The sequence below is a fragment of the Eupeodes corollae genome, chromosome 2, assembly GCF_945859685.1.
Source record: "Eupeodes corollae chromosome 2, idEupCoro1.1, whole genome shotgun sequence".
In the NCBI taxonomy this organism is placed as follows: Eukaryota; Metazoa; Arthropoda; class Insecta; order Diptera; family Syrphidae; genus Eupeodes; species Eupeodes corollae.
In genome coordinates, this window is record NC_079148.1 from 6,837,890 (window position 1) to 6,849,664 (window position 11,775).

An 11,775-nucleotide genomic window follows, 5' to 3' on the forward strand; every position below is an offset into this window, starting at 1 on the left:
TTTTAATTATTTTGTATGTTTACTTTTTCACAGAAAAATACACGAAGAAATGGTTCATTTTGAAATTTACTTCCACGTTTTTTTTGTTGTTTCAACAACAATTTTATTGAAATTTGTTCATTATTTCAAATTTTATTTTAAAGAAATTTAAGGTAAAAAAGTTTCAACTTAATTTACGTATGTTCTGAGGAGGCGATGAATCTGCATTTCATTTCTGTAAAATAACGCCTGGCCCCACTATGGAACTAAGTTGTCAGCAACTTAAAGTTTCTCCAATTTATACACACCATTTAACAACTAAGTTGGAATTGTTATCTTTGATAATACATTGATATTTTAAATGCAACAAAGAACCAGGCATGTGACACATACTAATAATATGTACTTCAAACCTTAAAAATGATTATTTTTTGCCATACACAGAATTGTCATTTAAAGAACATTGAAATTTATTTTATTAAGAATTCAAGTTTATTGCTTAACAATTAACCTAAAATTAACAACAATGTTTTTTTAATGAGATCAAATAAGCACTTAAGCTAATTTTAAATTATTCGCTTTTGAGATATTTGAGTCAAAAATCAATTTTTACTAATTTTAAGTATTTTTGTAATTTTATATCTTTGTACAAAAAAACTATCAATTGAATTTGTCTAAAAATATTACCAGATATCAACAATAGTATTTCCAAATGCATACAATTATTTATTTATTTCGCCAACAAAATGTTGTTCTGACAGAAATTTATTTTCCTGAACAGCTGATTCTTTTATGTCAATCAATGAATCGAATCGTTATACTGATTTGTGTCCCATTTTTTACAATTAAAATGACAGATTTCTTAAACCGACGACGTCTTGAAGTTTGTGTATTTATTAGTGAAATATAGACACAAAGTGTGTACGAAGTAAATCAAGAGAAACAATACCACACCGAAAACAGTAAGGAAGAGGTGTTAAGGCATCCGTATTTGAAGAAATTAAATAAAGAACACATATTAACAGGTGAAAAATCAATTTTGACATATTCATTTGGCATGTCGAAAAGAAATTAAAATTTTCAATTTTATATATAATTTTATATAATATAAGATCTTACAGTATGTGTATGTCACCAGGTCTTTTTTTACTTGTTACTAAGTATTTGCTTAGAAGTAGTTGAAAAATACATTTTTTTGGATTATTTGTCATTTTATTAATTTATTTATTATTCAATAAATGATGTATTCTTAATAAATATAATTTAAATTTAAATAAAATGTTTTTAATGAAATTAAATTTACGAAACATTAATTATTAGCAAAATATTCTAATTTATCTGTCAAAGAGTTGTATTATCAACTGTGAAATTATTCATCGACAACATTAACATGTCCCGAAAACAGGACTATTCTTTTTTAGCACCCAAATAGTCGAATTTTGAAATTCGAGCTTCCATATTGTTAAGTCAGCAGTCGTTTATACAAGTGCCTGCTATAATTATCGAAATAATTGGGATTATTGGAACAATAAGTTTTGACAAGACAGTACTAATTATTGACACCATAATCACAAGTAAAATAACCAAAATGTTGATTTTCTTATTGTTTTCTTTGTTTTTATTTTAGAAACCAATATCAAATAACAACAATTGTAAGTTGTAAGAACTTAAAATTCGATTTAGTTAAACGTAATTCTTCTTTAACAATTCTCTAAATTGTTTGCCATAATTTTCTGAATTATCACAGTTGTTATACAAATGAATGCATTTATTAGATGCAATGACAACTTAAAATAAAGAATAGAAATAATTCAGAAAAAGTAAATTCGTAAACGTAAAAGATACCAAGAACTCCCAAATATCGAATTATGAGGAACTCAAAGAAATAAGAGATTTTTTTTTGGAAAACTAGATGGAAACAAAAAACAAGAGAAACAGAGAATAGCTACGACATGGCGTAGGTGGCAACGTCAAGTTGCTTTTGCTGTTCATTGAGGTTTTTTCTGTGCTGAACTGTTCTACTTTCCTGTTCATTGACGAATCTAGAACAGTTTAGAACAGGATTTTCTGTTCTTGCTTTTGAGTCAGATTAGGTTAGAACAGACTCGTGAGAAATGTCAAAATCGAAGTTGTCATTTTTTTGTTTACGTTTTGATTTGGCTGTGCTTTGTGTTTTTTTTTCTCGTGATTTAAAAAAATTAAAGCAAAGTTATTTTGCCAATTTCTTTAATTTGTTTAATTAAATAATTGTAAAATAAATTGAAAAAAATGCATAAAATTGAATTGACATCCGGGGAAGGAAAGACTGTGGTTGTGCAGTGTTCACCAAATACGCGGTTGAATATCGAAAGAGGTTAAAATGAAACAAAATATTTCTACTGTATTAAAATAAATAAAATCTTATAATAATAAAATGTTAATATAATAATTTTTAATAATATTTTTCACAGTAACAACACAATGAACACAAAACAAATGAACAAAAAAAATAAGCGAGAAACGAAAAATTCACACAATTTGCAATTTGTTTTTTTTTTTTGACAACTGGCGTTTAACTGACTGTTCTAACTTGACGTTTCTCACGAAACTGTGATGTCCTGTGCTGTTCTGATCTAGACAAAACCTCGGTGAACACAACTTTAATCGCTTCACCATAAATTAAAATTATCAAAGAAATTAAAAAGACAAAGTTGAAAGTGTGTTTCCGTTTTAGCGAGAGCAATAACACTAGTAGCGCTGGATTTAATTATTTTAGTGCATTTTAGTTAAAAACTTAACTTATATAGCAACATCAATTACAGTACTAGAAAAGTTTTAACTATTGTAAGAAAACATGGACTTATTTAAAAATTTAATGACGAGTGACCAAAACATGCATTATAGGCAATATCAAAAGAGGTTTGATTTTCGTTAAGTTCTGATGAGCATCTAAAATATTTGAAAATCATTAGTGTGTTTTTATTTTACCTATCAAGATGATAGGTAACTTGACTCGTCATTTTTAGTGTCTGAAACTTAGGATTTTGACGACCTATAAATAAATAAATTGGGTGGCGCAACAGTCCGTTGAGAACTAGGGCCTAGTGACTAACAACTCTCAACCATTCCTGTGTGGGAGTAATGTTGTCAGGAATGGAGGGGACCTACAGTTTATATGCCGAATCCGAACAGCTAATTTGAGAAAGCACTTTTTCATGACAAGAGTTTCTCTTGGAGAATTTGTCAATTCCTCCCCAGAGGCAGTACCCGTGAAAAGACTTTAGATGGCGTAGGAAGAGATCGAACCCAAGACCTCTGGCATGACAGTCCAACGCACTAACCATCATCCCTCGGGTACTACTTTGACAACCTATGCAACCCATAAAATACTCCTACATTAGCTTAAATTTATGTATACCGGCCCTACGGATATCTAAATCAGCTGAAAAAATTGTAAAGTTGTGTGCTATATAATTAGGCTGTTATAAAGGGTGTTTTTTTGTAGGTACATAATTTTGAAATAGAAAAGTTGATTTTTTAAATTGACATGAAAGTTAATTTATTTTAAAGATAATTTTCTGGCGTTATAATTTAAATATGATTGTCGATGACTTTTTCTAACTTGTGTGGATGTATATGGGCAACAACGTTTCGGTACTTACGTATCAAGGGTAAGTTCATTAATGTAAAAATGCAGCTATAATGCAAGATTTGCGTTCATAAATGTAAATACACTCCATTATTGAAGTCGTTAACTCTGTTAAAAAAAAAAAACAGTCTGACAGATGAAATGCGATCAAACCTGCAGTCATTGTATTTCTGTTGCCGCTTTACAGGAAAATGTCAGAACAAGATGAGTAGGTAAAATAATTGAATATTTATTAAATTTTTGTCTAAAACTAGAATGATTTGTTATTAATAAGTTGAAATATAATATTTAAACTTCATAGAAATGAATAAATTAATGAATTTGTTCCATTCAAAACATTTAAAATAAGTCCTAATAAAACAGTTTTATTAGACACTTTGAAAGAATTTTGTTAAGGCACTAAAGAAAACAAGACCCGCGTAACTAAAAAAAAAAAATTAGTTATTTCTGTCATACTTTTTTATAGGCTAATTTGATGACTTTTATGAACTGGTTTTTGATATTGTATATCTGCCTCATTGTTGTTTTTCTGTTCGTAAATGCATTGCCCGAATTTTGTCGGCATGGTTTCTGCAACTAGTTGCGTTTTTGAACTTAGCCATATACTTGAGGAATACCATCATTCCACATACGGAGTTGTTTTTCTTATTGATGATAAATGTAACCAAAAATGAGTTTAATCGCCAAAACATCATTCGCTTATGGTCAACGGCAATCTTTTTAGTCTATTATATTATTATATACATAAATGACTTGACAGCTGACGAAATGGAGTTTCGTTAAAACAGTGTTCTCAACCTAAAATTCAATACCTCTCAAAAAACCTTCATACATAATTTATAAAAATTACATTTGAAAAACGGCGTCTTCCGTTGTAAATTTCTATTAGTTAAGTTTTGTTAAGTTAAAATGGTTATTCCTAGTTGCGTTAAACCAGTTGTATTGGATTATTCTGGGAAGAAAAGTGAAGATTTTTTATGTTCATTTAATCGGTGTTCTTCATTTTGACGTCTGACGTAAATGTTCAAAACTACTTACATAAGCCATTCTACTTTTTGCGCAGAAAATTAAAAATATGTAAGTCTACTAAAATAAGTTTTTTCTTGAATTTATGTGTATAAAGTAATCATTTTTTAAAATCTTGTAGTAACTAGTTTTGTTTACTTTTATGTTAAAATGCATCTTTCTTAAATAAATCAAGTACAAGATTTATGATTTTAAACCGGCTTTCTCCATAATGATTACATTCTCAGCACTTTATTCTTAGAATTATGTACCTAATTAATTGTCAAGGCTGTTTAACATTACTACATACACTACATGTTTGAAGCTTTATCATTTTCTTAACAATAATTAACCTTTTTACATCTGTAACACACATCTTTCATCTTCTTATGGCGTATTCTCTTTATCAGCAAAGCCAGTCTGGGTTTTCACGACAAATTGATTTTGAATAATTATAAATCGGAATAAAGCTGATCGGGTTTCCCGCATAGGTATTTCTTTTTAACTTTACTGATGTGCGGCATCTGCAACTTTTATAGGAACATTTCTATTTCTATTGAAAGAAACAAGGTTTGCTAACACAGGGCCGGTTCAAAGAATTAGCAAAACAAAAGGAACTGATAATTAAGGGCCAGTTTCTTCAGATGGGTTTAAATTTTTAACTTCTTCGTAAGCCATAATCAAACAACCTTAATAATTACAAAACATTTGTTTGCTATTTTTTAGCTTGATTAATCAATCATGAATTTTCCAGTGTTTGTTCTATTTTCCAGTCCAACTGTCATTTCTGTTGTCAAAGCTTGATTAAAAATATTGACCTCTATTTTGGTTGTCCCTTGATTCAAAATCAACTTGAGTTTAAAAACTTTAAATATTAATACAAGAAAGAAATAAAGTGTTGGAATGAAATTTGTATTATTATAAACTGGTACATAGTTTCATGGTTATTATTTTTAAAACATAATTTCTCTTTTGTCACTACTTTTTCCAATAAATCCAGTCGTATTGGATATTGCATTCTAATTTTTCAAGAATGGTTGGTTAACAATATAAACCAATGACTTGACAAAGCCCCATCAAAAGTAATCGAGAGTCTTAAAACAAAACTGTCACCTAATTGATTTTGCAATTAATTAATGGATAAACACTCCGTATGTCAGGTTCCAACCAGCACCCATATTAATCAGGAATTAGTAAAATTTATTAAAAGATTAACTAACATTTATACTTTACTCATTGATATATGTAATTAACACAATAATTAATAAATTTTATAACAATACACTATTATTTACACATTGATACAAATCATTATTATATTTATTACACATGCAATTCAAACTTAGTCGTCTTTCTCACAGCCACAGTGGGAATAATTAAATCACTTTTCCCATAAGTTAGAAGTTGTAATTATATTACATTCAATTTATAAATTTACACAAGAGGCAAAATGTTTATAAGAGGCCAGTTATAGATATAATTTATTTCTGAAAGGTCGATTATAGCAATTATTGAAAATTTGTATGATTGAAATCCAGAAATCTGTCAATAATCTGTCATTGGAATTGTGTCAAACTAAAAAATAGATCAGTGAAACATTTTATTTAGTTATTGACATAAAAGAATAAGCTGTTAATGAAATTAATGTACGTCTAAAAAATATTAAAATAAATTTATAGCAAAAACTAACTGTGGAATAAAACTTTTTTTTCAATCAAAATTTATAGGAGCCTTAAATGTGTCATGCATATGTCTAAACCTGCACTGATCTTCCGTGTTTGCAGCGTCGTAATAAGTTATTTATTATTATATGTACATATACATTTTCTTTACAAATCAATTTTTCAATTTATAAATCTGTAATACGATGCTTAATCGCCTTTTTCAAAAGTTTTCCTATAAAAGCCATGAAAGTTCTTGAGTAGCTTACAAAAATTCTTAAACTCTCTAAAAGATAAGACACGTCGTCGGGTGAATTTTCTTCACAATTACATACACTTACTCTCCACAGTTAATTTAGTATTGACTTGTTTTCTGTCTAAAAATATCTACAATGAACAACAACAAATGGATTATTGCATTGTTTGTCGTCTTGCTGTCGATTAGCAGTATTAAGGCAAAACCTGTGGTTGCAGAAGCGATAGCAGCGACGAGTCTTGTGGTATCAGCAGCAGGAGCTGGAATTAGTGCAGCTAGTTGTAAGGGAGATTGTTGGCTAAATGATTGGCGAGCTCGTGACCAAAAATGTGGCAATGGACCAAAATACTCATATGATGGACCTGTTCATGGAAAATGTTATTGTTGCCGTTAAGATCCTATAATTTATGTAAAACGTGTGCGCTATAATTTGTTGTTACCAGTTTATGAAAATTTAAAATCGATAAATTTAAAAATTAGAAATGTTTTTGTTTAATGGTGAAATTAGTTAAATAATTGTTTATAGAATGTCTAAGCGAAATAAGCTGAGCAAAGTTTATAAAATAGTTACATTCAAAATTTTGAAAAAAGTACAAAGTGATAAATAAAAACATAAACTAAAAAAATATGCTATATTTTTATTTAAGATTTTCAAGAGCATCAAATATATTTTCATCAGTTTTGTTTGAAAACAAGTTTAACATAAAGTATTTTACAAGAAGTGCTCTATGTACTTTCATATTAAAACATAAAACCTTATTTGAATATCAAAAACACTTGCATGTTAAACTAAGGGCAACAAATTTTGAATTGTTGACGTTTCTTGTTGAACCGAATATTTCAAATCAATACCTCTAAAAAACACCCGTTATATGTAGAAAAATTAAATTTGTAAAACGGCGTCTGCAGTTAATGGGCAATGTTCTTTTCTGCACTGGTTTACAATGATTTCATTGAGCTGCACTGAACTGAAATATATGTCAAAATTAATGTCAAAAAAATTTCGGGATTATGTGGCATAAACTTAACGCTTCAAAAGGAATCGAATATTTCTTTGCCTAGTCCTATGTGCTGTTCTAACTGCCACTGTTTGTCACTTTATGCAAATTCTGCTTGTACTAGACAAATGTGCGCCAGTTACCTCACTCTCCGTCTCCATCCTTCTGATTCTTAAGTAGTTTCTTTCTGCGCGATTATGGTTAAGTCTACTTTAAGTTGTTCTGAACACAGACCCTACTGCTTCAGATACCACACTTCTCAACCACGCCGCTGTAAACTTGTACATAAAGGATACGAAAGGATACTTTCTACAACTGCTTTAAATACCTTATGTTTACTACTGTGAGCTGTGTTGGCTTTCATGAAGCATTTTTTTTCCATAACATATTAATTGCTGTTGTGGCCTTTTGAAGTTTCTCGATAAAATGTTTCTTCAAACTCATGTTCGTTAACACATTCCATATCTTCTCCGTTGAAATTCTACTTTTCATTTGATGCCATTCGTGCACCCCCTTTGTTAAGTATCATCAACTTAAGGGCCTTGCACATGAGAGCAAACAACGAACGAACGAATGGACGAACAAACGTAATTTTACACATTTCAAACAAAAATACATTTAAATTATAAGAAACCAATTGACACTAATGTAGGGATAATAAAATTTGCATTTTGTTCTCTAAAACAAGAACATTTTGTAAAAACAATTTGGTAGTAACGAATTGTGTGGCTGCTACGAGCTGTCAAACTCTATTCGCATTCCACATACCATCCACAATGCAAAGAATACATTTTTCGCACGAAACTTAACCTCAAAATTATAATACTCTTGTTTTGTTTCTTGTGTGAAAGGTCATGGCTGAGGAAAATATGGAGACAAAATTGACAGTTCATCGCTGTCTGCGAATAAAAATAAAACTCATGCTCATGTGAAAGAAAAGTCAAAATATGAGAACATCCACAGTTCGCAGTTTGAAGCTCATGTGCAAGATGCTTTAGGTTGATTTTTAAGTTCCAACAGCAGTTATTTTATACCCTATTCGTCATAAATTGTAATGTTTTTGGATAATTCGCAACAACACAGAAAAAAAAAGTTGTCATATTAACAATCGTCGATAGTCAACCTGAAATTTGGTCAAATTGTCGTATTGACTACCAAAATAGTCAATATGACAACCTTATTTTTAAAAATTGACTACTGGATAGTCAATAGAACAATTTTCGATTGTCAATTTTGGGTAGTCAATATGACATGACAACTGCGGTAGTCAATAGAACAACTTCGGTAGTCAATACGACAATTTGGTTGTCATATTGACTATCGAGAATTGTTATATTGACTACCGCAGTTGTCCTATTGACTACCGCAGTCAATATGACTACCGTGGTTGTCATATTGACTACCAAAATTGACTATCGAGAATTGTTATATTGACTACCGCAGTTGTCATATTGACTACCGCAATTGTCCTATTGACTACCGCAGTTGTCATATTGACTACCGTGGTTGTCATATTGACTACCGCAGTTTTCATATTGACTACCTACCATAGTTGTCATATTGACTACCGTGTTAGTCAATACGACAACCGTAGTTTCAATTCTTTCAACCAAAGTTGTCATATTGACTACCGCAGTTGTCATATTTACTACCAAATTGTACAAAAATTTGACAACCGAAATTGTTCTATTGACTATCGCGGTTATCGGCTGAAAATTGACTACCAAATTGTCATTGACTACCAAAATAGTCAATAGGATAACTTTTTTCGTTCTGTGAATGATTTTATTATCAGAGATCTTCTGAGAAGGACGAGTCCGAACTTGAGAGACATGTCCAGACAATAAAGCTAGCAGAATAAAGCACCTCGGTTGATTGAGTCGAATGCTGCTTTGAAGTGAATATCGAATACATACAATTTTCTTCTCTACTTAACAACCATATATATGGTGTGTCTATGCTTCTGAGAATGTAAATGTTATCGATTGTAGAGTAATCTGTTTTAAAGCCTTAACAAGCGCCTTTTAACAGGTTCTGAACTGCAATTTGTTGTGAGTCGCTTCCGGAACAGAGTTGTAAATGTCAAATTAAGCAAAGAAATTCCACGAAAGTTTGTTACACCCTTTTGTATATATCGATAAAATTACGGCGAAAATATCCCCCTTAAATACTCCATTAAAAAAGCGTTACCAGGCGTTCTTTTAGCAAGACTGATCCGTCTTTATAGAACTGAACAGAAATACCATTAGCCCACTCGCACCCGACGCTTTTACATCTTTAAGAGATCCTAGAGTTGATCCAACTTCTTGTATCTTGTAATTTCTGTATCTAGGATTTCGGTTTTGAATCCAGGTATCACATAGCAATAGCAATAATTTTTTGAAATGAGTGGATAGAATGTTTGCGCATAGTTTCTTCTTTTCAATTCAATTCCCACTCAAGTTTCCAAAAATCTGTAGCAGTTTGCAGGTTGAAAGTTTTTATGCCTACAGTTCTTCATAGTTTTTCTTGTTGGTTATACATAGCTCCTTATATTGAGAGTTGAAATAGTTTTTGCAGAACAATCCTTGGGAATTCCAAAAATTTGTCAATCCTGAAAAGGATTTCTTAGGAGTTTTTTGACATTCTTCTTCAAAACCAAGGCACCTTTCTCAAATTGCTAATTTTTCCACTGCACTGCTGTTGTAAGATGACTTCAGATTTGCTCTAACATAGGGAAGTCTACATTTTGGTGTGATTAAAGTTTTAAATCAAGTAGTTGTCTCTATGCCAGAATTCTTGAGATATTCCAAATGAGTCTAACACTAACAATAGAATCTAAACTATTTTACATATGAAGAAATATTGTAAAACCTTAAACTCTTCATTTGCTGGAGCAAAAAACAATGGCACTTTGCTTAAAACTTTAAACAAGTTCTCTACCCGACAGTCCTTCAATTCTTCGAGCTGTATTAAACCCAAAATAAGCCTAAAAGGCAGACTGATCAACAAAATACGTGCTTAAGAACTCCAAGTAGCTAAAACTAGGTGGATTCCAAGTCATATTGGCATAAAGAACTATTCACATGGGAGCGACCAACAACCGGTGAATGAACGAACATTCGTCCATTTTGACATTTTGTTCACATGACATTTTTTATTCGTCGCCAATGACGCTTTGTTTTGATAATTCATTTGTTTCGATACTAAGAACAATTTTAAGGTTATTTGCTCACGAAAAATTAATTCATTCCAGTGTGGATGTTATGTGGAACGCGAATAGAGTTTGACAGTTTGTAACACCAGATTGCAATTCATGACGACAAGTTGATTTTTTAAATTTCACTTATTTTAACAATTAAAACGGAAATTTAGGATTTAAATGTATTAAATGTTTCAAATCCCATTTGTTTTTTTTTAATTCCCTGTTCGTTAATCGCCCTCATGTGAATAGTCCTTAACAGGCAACGAACACGCCGACAAAGCCACGAGATCTAGCAATACATTACCTGTTGTCACCTTTGACACATTCTCAAAGAGAGGCCTTCAAAGATGCATCGACCAAATCATCAACAAGAACAAAATCTTAAATGAAGTTGCTACCAAAACCACTACTCCACAATGACGTCCAATCTACAAACGATCAATATCCAGAGCAAGAGTGACACATTTCATCTGTCTTTGGTAAGGTCACAATACCATAACCTACCAGCACACCAACTTTTCCTGTCTGTAACAACTCAATAAATATATCACGCCTACTTGGCCTCTCTTTTCATGCTCAATCTCTCAAAAAATCAATTGACTTATAACAATTACATTTTTTATTTTGAAATACAATTAATTAATTAAAGATCCATAACTAGTAGCATTTAATTTGTAATTAAATGTTAATAATAATAATAATATAAAATCTAGTATTTACTAGTTTCGTTTATTTGTATGTGCAAAATATTGAAATGCATCTTTCTTAAATAAATCAAGTAGAAGATTTATGTTTTTAAACCGGCTTCCTCAACAATGATTACTTTGTGCGCACTTAATTCTTAGAATTATATACCTAATTAATTGTCAAGGCTGGTTAACTTTACTACATACATTACAAGAGATAGAATTACATTTTTCAAGCTTATTCATATTGCTAAGAAAAGGCCGGTACAAAGAATAAGCAAAGCAAGAGGAACTGAAAATTAAGGGGCAGTTTGTTCACAAGGGTTTAAATCTGTTATTTGATTTTTTAATTCATAACCAAACATCCTTTTTTTATGA

At 30.7% G+C, this 11,775-nt stretch overlaps 1 long non-coding RNA gene across 1 annotated transcript; it reads left to right on the forward strand.

Moving 5' to 3' along the window:
* The first annotated feature begins 6,015 nt into the window (after positions 1-6,015).
* On the forward strand, positions 6,016-7,157 carry LOC129945676 (uncharacterized). Its single transcript, XR_008781507.1, has 2 exons — positions 6,016-6,258; positions 6,340-7,157. It is a non-coding gene; the product is annotated as an uncharacterized LOC129945676 (long non-coding RNA).
* The last annotated feature ends 4,618 nt before the right edge of the window (positions 7,158-11,775 follow it).